Raw genomic sequence first — 15,572 nt, 5'->3', positions numbered from 1 at the left:
CAACTTATAAATCAACTATATTTCAAGAAAAAAAAAAAGAAAAGCAGACATTTTGTGCCACCTGATATAAGAACATAACACAATCTATAAAGCAATCCTGCAGGGAGGGAAGAAAATTTTAAACCAGAATCTGATTAAGCCTACAGATCCAACTGGCAACTTGCAGAAAATACAAGGAGAACAGAAGAACATGTTAAACTATACAGCGGGGATGCAATCAGTAAAATCCAGACTGGGAAGTTACAGGACTAACAATCCTATTTTTTCAACAAAAAAGTATAGGAAAAAAAAAAGTAAAATATACCAACCAATTACAATGGGTAGACTTTATGTGCATTTATATTCAAACAAACCATTTGGATATATGATAGTAAAGAATTATTGTTAATATTGTTAATATTTTGTTATAACATGGTGATACGTTATGGATTTTTAAAAAGAATCCTGATTTCCTAGAAGTACATACTGATATATTTACAAGTGAAATAATGTCTTGGATTTACTTCAAAAAATATGTGAGGGAGAAAGATAATAGAGGTAAGAATGGGGCAGGACTGGCCACAAGTTGGTCAAGTTTGGTGTTTGGTGTTCTACTATTCTATCTTCTGTAGTATGGCTCAAAATTCACCCTAAGAAAAATCTGTGAGAAAGACTGAGAGAGAGAGAAAGTACCTAAGAGCAAGTAGTGGCACAGAAGGGAGGATGTTCTGTGGTGACCATTTTTGTATGTATATCTTTATGTATTCCTGACTAATCCCTTAGTGTTAATTCCTAAAAGCAAAATATTTGGGAATAAATCTTTCCAAGGCTTTCAAAATATTTCTCTAAAATGACCTGAAATTTTGTGCCAATTTACACTCCTCCACACGGCGTGTACAGTAGTGTGCATTTCCCTCTGTGTTCACCAACATAAATATATCTTATGTGAAGAAACTAACAAGCATAATTTGGCAATGTCTAGTTTTAATGTGCACATGAGCAGTAACATTTATCCCATAATCCTACACATTACACGGTACTATTGGGTATATTTAAGTGTTTCTTTGCCATGTATAAAAATCAATTCTAGATCATGAGAAAATAAAGAAAATTAAGTTATGGGTTAGCAATTCATCATTTTTGTTTGGATCCTCACCTCCCTTCCTCAAATGACATCTTGAACTCAAATAAATCTTCTTGAAATTTAAGCAAGAGAAATTAATATTTACTTTTCTTTACAAACTTTACATAATATATTTAGAAAGAAATTAATTCAGTGAATCAGTTTCACTTTATAGTCAAGGCCTATGGCATGAATGGAACAATACAACAAAATTATTGCTTATTACACTTTTTTAATTAGTCAAACAGTATAACATAGAATATCTGAATCTATGAAAGTTTATTTTAGCATTTTTCTTTTAAGATAAATTATATTACTTTTGTAATTTCCTAGTATTCACTCAGGTTTTCTTAAGTAGTATATTGTCTCATGGTACTTCAACCTAGAAATAGCCAGGCTTAGTGGTGGCAAAGCTTCAAATATTATATACTCACATTTTTAAATCAGGGCAGACACCTGAGACAAAAACTGTCCCCAAAGCTGCCTACAACAGCTACATGCTGGTCACTCTTTCTTGTCAAGGCTGATTTATTGCCTCCTTGCTGTTCAATTTCACATTTTGTCCTCATCATATCCCTGGCTCATGATCATTCTATGCTGACCCTTGTAGGGCAGGCAGGGAATATTGATAAAACAATTATCTGTTAGCCGTTCATTTGATTTTCCATTTCAATTACGGATTGCACAAGGCAAAAGGAAAAAGATTGCATCATTGATTTTTCTACCTTACAACAGTACAGAGTTACTTTGATGGTTATAAAATGAATGCAACTCAACCATGCTTTTAAAGGTCATATTCTTTGTTTTAGTGTAGTTTTTCAAACCTTAACATATGCAACTGTACACATTCTATAAGGGAAAACTACCCTCAAAAACCAAGGTAAGTTGCTGCTAGGTAAGAAAAAATATAAGTAAAAATGCTTCAAATAAGTCTGAACCATTTCACAGCTGCATCTACATTACATAGTAAAGGACTTTCTGGAAAAGCATACTGGTTAGTGAATTTCCAAGGTTTTCTGAAAAATTTAGGTACAGAGAGCATAGAAAGCAATCAAAATCCTTCAAAAGGACTGAAATAAAAACTGCAATGTCCTGCTTCCTGACTAAAATAGTTACAAATAGTAGTTTCTCTCGTTCCCATAATATACAAGAAGCAGTTTTGGTTTGGTTTTTGCTTGTTTGTTTTTTAAAGCATACTATACTACTAACCATAACCACGTTTAAACCTCACCTATCTGAAAGGCTGATAATATGCTATTGCTAGCCACTGATCCAGGACGGTCACAGTCAGAGAGAAATGGTGCTGAACCTACTAAACTTCATTACGGTTCAGCGAATGGTACAGCTCCAGGGGAATGTTCACATGGCCGACCTTAAGAAAAGTTCAGCCTTCGATCAAGGTTTAGTGTTCCTGGAGTAGCAATGGTACAGGAAAGGGTTTCCATTTTCTGTGCCATAAGGTGCCGGTGTTGATCTTCTTAAAGCCCCAGAGTTTTCTTCCAAGACTGGATTACGCTCAGCAATTAAGGTAATGAAGTAGCTGAGGTAACAAAGCATAATGATCTCTTTTGTCCTTTGAATTCTTATGAACTCCACTCATTCACAATAGTCTGGCATGCAAAGCTTTTTCAAACCCTGTACTGCTTAAAACTATGTAAAAAATGATTACTTCCATTATGCCTTCATGGTTTGACATTTTAAATTTAAATACCTGTAATATTTAAGCATACTTTACAGAACCAAAATACCCACTCAAAGAATGCTAGCTTACATTCTGGTAATATTTTGACATTCTATATAGTATATTTTAATGCCTGAGAAGATAATGTGATGAATCTGTTATAAATATATCAAAATATGTATACCTAGGACTTTTTCTTGATTTTTTGTTTTTAAACACTAAGATTAAAAAAAAAAGTTGATATTCTGATATGTAAAACAATCACTTATAAAGCATATTGTCATTGTTAACACTCTTCAAGTTCAATGTGACCTAAAATATGAAGGAAAAAAACATGTAAGTTATAAGAGAAAACTTCTTTAAAAATGAACTCTATATTATATTTCATGTATTTTTTTCTAACTGAAAACCTCTTTTAGGAAAAGATATTTTTGCATAGAAATGGCATTTTCTAGAATTTACTGTCACTTCTATAAATTTTTTTTAAAAACATCTGGGCAGTATTTTTTACATTTTCTCAAATCTTTGCATGTTATAAACCTTCACCACTGCAGAATGTGCTGCTCTCTGATCTTTCATCTTAACACATTTCCAGCCCCAAATTTCACTTCAATCTCACCTCATCTCTCCATACTACATTAACCCCTGGCAATTGCCTTCCAAATGACCCCATTAAGCTGTAATTGCCTCAGCAGGCCTGCACTTTTGCTTGTAATTCTGTACCTCTCATCTCCCAGACGTTCTCTCAGCATCATTTCATGTTCTGGCTCCCTTCACTGAGCTCAGCTTATGACCTCGCTGCACCATGGCCGAAATGACTACTAAAAGCATAACAGAGACGGAATTCCATTACTTATTTTTAAAAGTTCTCTGGTGCCCTAATGTAATATTCTTTCGGGACTGTTGTCAAGGATACCAAGCACCGGCCATTAAAACCTTTTGTTTTCCAAGGCATTCCGTCTTTTATTAATAAATAAAGATAAAGATAATGTGCATCCAGCCGGCGGAAAGTCAGGGTATGTTTGCAATTTTCTCTGTCTATTCCAACCTTATTCTGCCCATAATGTTTAGAAAATACAGATAATAGAAAAAGCCTTTTTAAAATTCTACATGTGCCCGATATGATCACACCAGACCCAAAATAATATAGGTAAGAATTAATTAACATATACATCTAAAGGTTTGAGAACCACTCCTTTTAAAATCTTATGTAGATTACACACTCATTTTTAAGTAATCACATGGATACATTTATGATATTAGTTTATAAATGAAACTTGCAATCATTCCATATTAGAATGTCAGTCTCTTATGGGTAAATGAAATTCCCAACGGACAGTCTCAGAACAGTAGAACCAAATAACAAGGAAAACCTTATTAAGTTCTTGAACTAGGCTTGTGAATATTTTAGGGAAGCCTATATTAACCAAGGAGAGAAAAAACGGAAAAGAAAATATCGTAATATTTTAGGATCGGGAAGTCAGATAAGTCAGCCAAGCACCATTAAAAGGAAAAAGGTGAAATTCCTTTAATCATGAAAGCCAAGACAGCCTCAGTACAACTCAATACAAAGGTAGAATTGACATAAAAATGGAAGGATTGAATTTTGTACACAAGGAAGTCTACTCTTACCACCTACCCCCATACACTAAAGTTGAAGATTTGGATCATATTTGAAACAAATTCTTTTTTTTTTTTTTTTTTTTTTGCGGTACATGGGCCTCTCACTGCTGTGGCCTCCCCTGTTGCGGAGCACAGGCTCAGGACGCGCAGGCTCAGCGGCCATGGCTCATGGGCCCAGCCGCTCCGTGGCATGTGGGATCTTCCCGGACCGAGGCACGAACCCGTGTCCCCTGCATCGGCAGGCGGACTCTCAACCACTGCGCCACCAGGGAAGCCCACAAATTCTTAATGCAAAACTGGCAAGTTCAAACATAAGTAAACCAACCCCCCCACCAAAAAAATCAGCAATTAAAAAAGGCCTTCAAGAAAACAACACAATCAAAAAGGCCAACAGGAGGCAAAGCCCACAAAATTGGGCATGGCTGAGGCTTCAAATGGAAGTTGCCTGCAAAAGAACTCTGGCAACTAATCCCCATAACCTTGGGTCAATATCGACCTGTTCTACCCTAAACTTCAACTGCTCTGGCCTAAAAACTGCCTTGTGCATTTCTCTTCAGTCCTCTCCTACCAATGAACACCATTAAGCTAATACATTCTTGCTAAGTGCCTCCAAAAACACATTTTTTTAAACTGAAGCTGCTATTTTCTGGACTAGACCACATTAAATGCAAAATAAAAACACTGGGTGTGTAAATTTCTCCTTACTGGAAGGCTGAGAAAGACTGAATGGAGAGGGGTGAATTCTTTTATGCATGTAATAGTTCAGAAAACTGATATGATGTCAACATGAATGTGTTTTACAATAAAATTGGGTGTCAGAGCCAGAATGGATTCACTGTCTCTGCAGGCCAGAGCATGGCCGCTGTTGCCTAGAATTGAGTAAAGTTGTCAACTGAACTGATGTTTAGCTTCAGTAAGACGGCCTGAAAGAAAAAAGCCAGCATAAGGAAAACTCGCTGAAGCAACTTTTTGCTTTAAGAAACAGCTGATATTTCTAACCCATCTAAAAGAGGTCAGTTACTTTATCATTTGAAGACAGAAGATAAATTGACACTTCATCAAAAAATAAAGATATAAACAAACATTTCAAATTAGATCTTGATATAAGAAAATACATGTTTTCTGAATTATGAATCTCTCATAAAAATCATTTCATATTTCAGATAGGGCATACTGTCTTAAATTTTTTATCAGGATTTTTGTTAACAGTGCATTAAAAACTTCACTAAAAAGCAAAAGCTCTGAGGTCAAACTATTTCTACCCACTTAAAATGTTCTATGTTAAACCAATGTTATATTTTACTACAATATTTTTCTAAAATTAACTCTAACATCCAGAACAGTTAAGAGATCAACTTAATCTCCCTTGATTCTGTAACCAGGACAATCAATTCTGCCTACAGTGAAGGAAACACTGCCCACCCAACAGCATTCTGAACAAAAGCTGGCTGTACATACTGTAGGCACTGCAAGCTCAAGACCAAAACAAGTCATACACAGTAGACCTTATACCCCAGAGACTTCACTCTTTTCCTTATTCTCTGTCACTGAACAAACTGAGGTAAGACAACACTCTAGGGATGAAATAGCAAAGAGGAGGAAAAGCAGAGTGGTTATAAATGTCCTGTTGAAACAGTTACATACATAAAAACCCAGCCATGCATTTCTCTGGTGCCTACCATATCACAAGTCCAAGGCAAAAAACACAGTACCTTGGGGGTGCTAGATTAACACAAACAGAGAATAATCTACAACATATCTCCTATCCCCACAGAACCAAGCATTAGCTAAGTCTGCTTTTAAAAGCACCAACACATGGCTTCCCTGGTGGCACAGTGGTTAAGAATCCTTCTGCCAATGCAGGCGACACAGGTTCGAGTCCTAGTCCAGGAAGATCCCACGTGCCACGGAGCAACTAAGCCCATGTGCCACAACTACTGAGCCTGTGCTCTAGAACCTGCGAGCCACAACTACTGAAGCCTGTGCACCTAGAGCCTGTGACCTGCAACAAGAGAAGCCACCACAATGAGAAGCCGGCGCGTGGCAACATAGAGTAGCCCCTGCTCACCGCAACTAGAGAAAGCCTGTGTACAGCAACGAAGACCCAACGCAGCCAAAAATAAAATTAAATAAATAAATTTATTTTTTTAAAAAAAACACTGCAACAAAAGATTTGAGTTTTCAACAATGAGAATAAATTTAGCTATATGTACTCACCTAATCATTCAAATAGTTTAGAATCTAAGGCTTTGGGCTTAGAATTTAGATAGAATTTAGGAACAAGTCCAAGCTCTACTACTTAATAGCTAGGTGATCTTGGGAAATTTATTAAACCTCCCAGATCTTAGTTTCCTCACCTGAAAAAACAGGACTAATCAAACAAATCACAGTTGATGCATGTAAAGAGCCTATCACAGTCCCTAGTAGATGGTGGGCCTTAATAAACGTTAGTATATACTAATGCAATAATTTCTAAATAATAATATAGTTAGGTGCTATATAACAATTGAGCTAGCTCAGTCAACAGAATCCAAAAACTGTGAGGCTCTACCCAAGCACTAACAGTAACAAACTGAACAACTTAAAATGCAACAAGTAAATAATTCCAAAAAGGAGGTACATTTTGGGTTCAAACCTTTACCTCAAATTCTTGTAAAACATTCTTTTAGTGGCAATTCAATTAGAATGAGAGTCAAAAGAAAGAACAAAGAAATAACCTTGTAATATAAATATTTCCAATCTTTGCCTGCCACCCCACACGTGTATACAACCTCCCAAAAGGCCATATAGCATATTTTAAAACTAACAGTTTTCAAATGAAAATTTTCTTGATATAGAAAGATACAATACACTACTGTTATAAAATATAGTCAATGCACCATGAAGATCAAGGAATTAGGAAAGAAGAATGGCCAATTCTTTAAAGGAAAGGAGAAAAATTTACTTGGAGGTTTAGCTATGGCTAAAGGATGGAATGTGTGCCAGGAGTCACTAATAAGCCCCTAAAGCATATGCAAGTAATAATATAAAAGCCAAGCAGAAGAGACTTGAAAAAAGATGTTACCTATTGTTAAACATTATCTGTGGGTTATCTGCAGTGGTTGAGAGTCCGCCTGCCGATGGCTGGGCCCATGAGCCATGGCCGTTGAGCCTGCGCGTCCGGAGCCTGTGCTCCGCAACGGGAGAGGCCACAACAGTGAGAGGCCCGCATACCACACAAAAAAAACAAAAACAAAAAAACCCACATTATCTGTAACAAACAATTGCTAAAATGCCAACATAAGGAGGATGGCATTATGTGCATATGATCAGAAGAATACTATTAAATAATTGCATTTTAAGTAGCATCTAAAACAAAACGGAAACATTTCTAGTGCTTTAAAAGAAAACTCCATCCTGGAAAAATTCCTCCTTTACGCCAAAGCGGTTTCTATCTACAGAAAAATTTTCTGGAAGACATTTTAAATACCAGCATAATAATAGACAAGTCACAATTACTTATCTTCACTGCCTTTATTATTTAATATTTAAGATAAAAAGCCAAAAGACAGGTCTGTGAACACAGAAAGCATAAAAACAATCCCTCTGTCGATACCCATATTTACAAAGAGGCATCTGAATAGTCCACCATCCAAAGTGCTCCCTGTAGCCCAGAAATGAGCATCACAAGATTGACAGATAACAGAACATTGCACTGGTCTACTAAAGCTTTCGCTTTATACTAAAAATTTTAAGCCAGCAAAATACTTCAAAATGGAGTAAAAAATGTATTAGATGTCAAGAGTTCATTATCTCAATTCCATAAACAGGAAGGTCACTAAAAATACAATCTTGGAATGTTTAAGAATCACAGGCTAGACTTCCCTGGTGGCGCAGTGGTTGAGAGTCCACCTGCCGATGCAGGGGACATGGGTTCGTGCCCCGGTCCGGGAGGATCCCACATGCCGCGGAGCGGCTGGGCCCGTGAGCCATGGCCGCTGAGCCTGCGTGTCCGGAGCCTGTGCTCCGCAACAGGAGAGGCCACAATAGTGAGAGGCCTGCGTACCATAAAAAAAAAAAAAAAAAAAAGAATTCACCTGCCAGTGCACGTGACATGGGTTCGATCCCTGGTCCGGGAAGATCCCACATGCTGCGGAGCAGCTAAGCCTGTGCACCACAACTACTGAGCATGAGCTCTACAGCCCACAAGCCACAACTACCGAAGCCTGTGTGCCTAGAGCTCGTGCTCCGCAACAAGAGAAGCCACCGCAATGAGAAGCCTGCGCACCGCAACAAAGAGTAGCCCCCGCTCGCCACAACTAGAGAAAACCTGCATGCAGCAACGAAGACCCAACGCAGCCATAAATAAATAAATGAATGAATGAATGAATCATAGGCCAACATTATCCCTTTCTCTTATCCTGTCCTCAGACTTTCATTTCTTGTTGTTCACACAATGTATATACTCAGATGTTATACAGTCATCCAAAACTAAACACATCCAAAACATCTTCCCTAACTCTCCTATCAGAGTCAGCAGGACCAGTATGTTCTCTGGTTTCCAAGCTTTTAAACTCCCCATAAATCTTTGGCTTTTCTCTGTTGTCTGCTCACGTTAAATCTTTTTAACTTTTATAGTGTAAGAAGTTATAATTGTTCATCCAACACAACTGGAGTTTACAAGCTAACTACCTGGTAATCAGTGCTTGCCTCTACCCTCAATCTTTCCATTTATCATTTACTTTCCAGAGTCCTGTTTCTCAAGAGTTATTTCCCACATCATCCTTTGGCAAGGGGAAATAAAGAATTATATGAGTAAAATTAGCATTTCTTGAGCATTTATTATATCTCAACAACTATGTATTTCTCATTATCACATTCAATCTCACTCAAGTTAAATGTGAAGTTAGTTATATGTGTGGGGGGGGTGAAATGAAAGAAAAAATATTTTTATTAAAAAGTTATTTCTTTATCCTTCCTCACTCTTGAATCTCATTCTAAATGAACTGCCACAAAAAGGATATTAATTTACTCTATCTATAGACTTGTACAAGTGACAGATTTTCTGAAACTGAGTACACTTCTCTTTATATATGTGTTGCTTCTTGATTCTTCCGATCTACAATAATGAGATTCAATTGGTTTTCAACTCAAACTTATCATTAACAGTAGTAACACGTATCTGTTGAGCACCTACTATGTACAAGGCACTTGGCTATATGCTTTTATGCCTAATTTCACTTAATCCTCACAACTACTCTCTGAGGTTAAGCACTATAATTATCTCCATTTGATAAATTTAAAAAGTAACACAGGAAAGTTATTAAGTTACTTCTTCAAGACAACCTAGCTGGCAAGTAGTGAAACTGGGAGCCAAATCCATGTTTGACCCCAAAGCCCATATTCTGAACCATTCCTCTCTCATGAGTGTTAAGCTCCCCCAAAAACCTCCATCTTACCTTGCTGCTTTCACTTTTCCTTCTACCTTGGTAAAAATTTGTCATCTCTTACATGTGACTTCCCTAAAAACTCTAACACTCCCCCAAAAAAGATCCATTTCCTTTCTACCTTCAAAAGTCTACTTTATTCTCTTCATTTCATAAAACCTTCTTAGATTAGTACCATACATTTCTAGTTTCAATGATACAGTGCCAGCCAACATTCCTGGACTTTTTTCTTTCCAAATATTTTGTGCTTTGGTACAAAGAGCTAGTATTATATATATCAATTCTTGTCACTTGACATTAGCAGAGTCCAATTTAATCTCATGAAGAACAAAGAACAGCAAGGTGCAACACTAGCAAAGAGACTTAATTATATTTATATAGATAACTTGGTTATATCCTAAGAATGTGATTTGGTAAGAGATTTTTCATATTCCTGAAAAGTATATCCTCCTATCATTTCTCATTTGTAGCCCAAATCTTCTTGTCTACCAAAGTATGTCTGGGTTTTGACGACATTAAGAAGCTGTGAGATGAGCATTACATATGGCAATAAGCAGTTTGTAGTCTAGTGTAGCAATTGTTCATATGGATTGCAAAAGCTGCTTTAAAATTATGAAAGCAAGAACCTAGTGTCCACAGTGTTCTTGGAAAATAAAGGGAAGAAAAAGGAAGAAAGAAAGGGTGGCACAGTCTGTTTTGCCTCAGAGGGCTAAATACATGGCACTGGCTCAACTATTACTATGTTTCCACCATTTCAACAGGGCAGCACCAACCAAGGATGCATTCTTTAGTTGATACTAAAGTTTTTGGAAAAACTTAAGAAAATGATACTAAAGTTTTTGGAAAAACTTAAGAAAATGAACACTATGAACATTCTTGAGACCTTCACTATTTTGAAAAACCAACTGCAGAACAGTTCAAAATGGCCCTTTATTAACCTTAATTATTACCATAGATTCCTTTTTAAGCATATATTCATTTTAATATTTTTAATGTAAGGTAATACAATTTAAAATGCAAAAAGTACAACATTTTTAAGTTGTTTTCCTATTCTTGAATGCAAACACCTTGTTCTCCTCCAGAAGCAAATAATGTCATGGGTTTCCTATGCATGCCTGGAGATATTTTTACATAATATATGTATATATACACATTCACACACTATTATAAATATACACACAAAAAATAAATATACATTTCTATTATTTTTCCTTCATTAACGCATATACACACTGTTCTGTACCTTATTTTTTGATTTAACATATTTTGGAAACTGTTTCTTTAGTACATAAAGAGTGCATGAAGAGCTTCATCATTCTCTTTTATGGGTTATATAGTATTACATTGAATGAGGTAACATAATTTATCTAACTAGTTCCCTACTAATGAACATTTAGGTTATTTCCCAGCTTATACTATTCTAACAAATGCTGTAAGTATTTCTGAACATATATATATAAGATTTTTTACATGCAAATATATATAAAAGCTAAGTTCTAAGAATTGCAATTGCTGGGTCAAAGGATTATGTACATTAAAAAATTTCTTTTGGCATTTATTTATTTTTTGTAGTTATATTTTCCCAGTGTTATTGAGAAAAAATTGACATATATCACTGTACAAGTTTAAGGCATATATCTTGTGATGTGATAACCACAATAGTTCACAATAACATCCATCTTCTTATATAGGTACCATAAAAAGAAAGAAAGAAAGGAAAAAATTTTCTCCTTGTGATGAGAACGCATAGGATTTACTCTCTTAACAACTTTCCTACATATCATACAGCACTGTTAGCTATAGTCATGTCGTACATTACTAAAATTTTGACAGATATTACCAAATTGCCCTCCAAAGAAGGTTATAACAATTTATATTTCCACCAGCAACTTGTACGAGTGCCTGTCCCTACACTCCTCTCATCACACTGTTACCGTACTTTTTGATCCCTGCCAATCTGATAGATTAAAAAAATGGTAGTTCAGTGCAGCTTTGTTTTGACTCTTGAAAGTCAGTAGAATGTAGTGGTTAAGGATGTAGGTTCTGGGGCTATCTCCTGGCTGTATCAGGCACTTGGTTCTGCATTCACTGAGCAACCATGGGCAGGTAACTTAACCTCTGTGCCTCCACTTCCTCATAAGTCAAATGAGGTAATAATACTCCAATTTCAAATGTTCTTATGAAATTAGATGAGTTAATACATACGAAGTACCCAAAATTGTGCCCCGCACACAGTAAACACTCGTTAATTGGTATTGCTATTTTTTATCTTATTTTGAGTAAGGATGGGCAATTTTGTTTGCATGTTTCAAGAGTTATTTGTATCGCTTTCTCTGTTGTCTTTTCATATCTTTTGTCCTTGTTTTATTGGATTAGAATCCAAAATATACAGAACTGCTACAAATCAATAAGAAAAACAAGCCTAATAGAAAAAACAGGCAAAGGATGTAAATAGGTCACAAAAAAAGTGAAAACAATTGGTCCATTATAAGTCTTAGCCACTAATCACAACAGCATTCTCACCTTAAAAAGCTGTTGAACGGTGAGGCTTATGGAGTTTTTGCTTCCCTTATTCCCTCTCCAGCTACATTTCTGAGTCTCAGTTCATATATTTTCTCCTCTCACAGAAACTTTCCCAAACACTCATACCACTTGTCAGGCTCTGAAATTATTCTACTTATTGAATTATTTTTTTTGTCTGTCTCTCTGCACCAAAGTGTATGGTCTTTGAGGGCAGCATACTTGCCAGCTATGTTCACTGCTGTATTCCCAGCACCTAGAAGAATCTCTGTTTCAGACAAAGCAAGCAGTAGTTACCTGACTGATGACACTGTTTAAAGTTAAACTGAAACCGGAACCCTCATAGGGCACAGATGAGAATATAAAATGGTGTAGCCACTTTGGAAAAAAGTCTGGCAGTTCCTCAAAGGTTACCATAGAGTTACCTTACCACATGAAGCAGCAATTCCACTCCAAGGTATATACACAAGAAAAGTAAAAAGAGGGCTTCCCTGGTGGCGCAGTGGTTAAGAATCCACCTGCCAATGCAGGGGACATGGGTTCAAGCCCTGGTCCGGGAAGATCCCACATGCCGCGGAGCAACTGAGCCTGTGCACCACAACTACTGAGCCCGTGCTCTAGAGCCCGCAAGCCACAGCTACTAAGCCTGCGTGGCGAGAGCCTATGCTCCACAACAAGAGAAGCCACCACAATGAGAAGTCAGCGCACCGCGGCTAGAGAAAGCTGGCACACAGCAATGAAGACCCAATGCAGCCATTAGTTAATTAATTAATTTAAAAAAAAAAAGAAAGAAAAGTAAAAATGCATGTCCACACAAAAACTTGTACATGAATGTTCTTAAGAGCATTATTCATAACAACCAAAAATGTGAAACAACCCAAATATCCATCAATTGATGAGTGGATAAATAAAATATTCATTCAATGGAAAATTATTCTGCAATAAAAAGAAATGAAATGTTGATATATGCTGTAACATGGAAGAACCCTGAAAACATAATGCTAAGAGTCAATCACAAAAGACCACACAGTGTGTGATTTCATTGATTTGAAATGTCAAGAATAGGCAAACCTATAGAGACAGAAAGTAGATTAGTGGTTGCCTAGAGCTGGGGGTAACGGCAGAATTGGGAGGAAATGGATATAAGGTTTCCTTAGGGAGGTGATGAAAATTTTCTAAGATTGATTATTGTGATGGTTGCACGATTCTGGGAATATGCTTTAAAAAATATTGAATTGTCCACTTTAAGTAGATGAACTGTATGGTTTGTGAATTACATCTCAGTGGAGCTGTTTGTTTGTTTTCAGTTAAACTGAACAAAATATAAACTGAATTCTGATGTTTGACACCCAAGGAATGGAGATATCACTACTACTTTGCTGGAACTGTTGCGTGAATATGGGAAGAAAAGAATGAAGGGAGGAAGGAAAGGAAAAAATCCCTTTCTTGAAGTACTAAAATCATTCTATTGCCTTAAAATATTATTCATAGATAATCCAATTTCATTTTTTTTCTCCAAAAGTAGAAGCTGATCTAGAACAGTAAAACATCTGTCTTATTTTCTTTTGTCCAAAGCTCTCCTTATAAACCTCATCTGTAGCAAATATGGAACCAGATCTCCATACACCATTACTCTGTAGGCTTAACACTTGCTTCTTGGCATAATGCTGAGACAGGGGAGGACATCAGGAAAAGCCAGCTTTCATTTGTGACTTATAACACTGATGAGGAGTTCAGGTAGCAGGCAGGACTGTGTTCTATTTTGCAACACCATTCTGGCACTTTCGTAGGAATCTGAAAGCCACATACATTTTATAGTAGCACACGCTCTAATTCCTTCATCTTTAATAAAGAACCAAGGATAAGATGTCTTTTAAATATCATTCTCAACCTTTTAAGCTACTGTTTTACAAAATAATTGAAGTCCCTTTATAGATATCCTATAATCAGCACAAACATTTTCTGAGCATTAACTTGAGTTTAGACAAGGTTTGTTTCTAATGTCCCCCACCTAAAACTTTTTGGTTTAAGGTACTCGGCAAGATGCCTTTGCAAGCCATGTTACAAAAAGTTCTGAGAAAGTAAGTATATTATAAATAGGAAGGCACAGGCTTTGGAGCCAGATAAATCTCAGGGGTTTGTTTTTGTTTTTAGTTTTTGGCCACACCCCACGGCATGTGGGATCTTAGTTCCCTAACCAGGGATCGAACCCACGCCTCCTGCATTGGAAGGCAGAGTCTTAACCACTGGACTGCTGGGGAAGTCCTAAATCTCATTTTGAATCCAGCATTGTCACTTACTAGCCATGTACTCTTAGGCAAGTCACTTAACTTTGCTAATCCTCAGTTTTCTAACTTATAAAATTAGGATAATACAAATTTATGCTGGTATTATGAGGATTCAGCAAGAAAATTTAATATTTTTTGTCGTTACCAGCACATTCTTGGCATACTGCAGGAACTTATTGCTGTAAATACTTATTTCCTCCCTCTATTTACTCCTGTTCCTAATCATACCTCGATAATTAGCACCCAATGATAAAGCTCAAAGGAAATATTTCTTAAGCCAAGTTGTATGCTACAGCATCAGAGAGGCAAAATCACACAGTAGTTAGGATGACACAGACTCTGGAACTTCCAGAAATAAGAACATAGCAGTGTAGGTACTTTTAAAATCTCACCAAATTTCATCATCATATCCAGACAGCAATCAGGAAAGAATAACCCACACATGACATCTTCTACAAAAGCAGGTGACAAGGAATCCCCCCTAAATCCTAGAATATAGATGGGTGGGACCAAAAACATCCAATAACAGCAAGTGGTGATGGCAAAGAGAAGTGCATAGGAACAGCCATGCGGAACCCAGAACTTCCCAACAAAACAATCACTCCCAAAGGGAAAAGGACCAACGCTGTGTGGGATCCTAGGCAAGTGACGCTGAGAACTACTGAGATGAAAGGAGTCCATACAGGTTCCAAGTCATGGGGGAAAACAATCTTAAAAACTGAAGACTAATTAAATGGTATCTATTAAATGGTATCTATCAATCCAATCTCAAACAGTGGTTTGTACATCCTCAGGGAGATACAATCTGACGGCCCTCCCCCAGAAAACTGCAAAGAAAGCTTTAACTTCATTCAATAATCTAGATTGTTATTTTGAAACCATTATAGATACAAGATAAAGAAAATTAAAAACTATGTTAATTTTGTTAGAAA

The 15,572-nt window shown here is 36.6% G+C and overlaps 1 protein-coding gene across 3 annotated transcripts in view; it reads right to left on the bottom strand.

Moving 5' to 3' along the window:
• PBX3 (PBX homeobox 3) overlaps positions 1-15,572 on the bottom strand; it is a 234,800-nt gene that overhangs the window by 141,496 nt on the left and 77,732 nt on the right. The window lies entirely within an intron of this gene.

This window comes from Monodon monoceros, unplaced genomic scaffold, assembly GCF_005190385.1.
Source record: "Monodon monoceros isolate NGI ecotype Baffin Bay Population unplaced genomic scaffold, NGI_Narwhal_1 Super_Scaffold_5, whole genome shotgun sequence".
Classification (NCBI taxonomy): domain Eukaryota; kingdom Metazoa; phylum Chordata; class Mammalia; order Artiodactyla; family Monodontidae; genus Monodon; species Monodon monoceros.
This window is presented reverse-complemented; position numbering and strand designations above follow the sequence as displayed.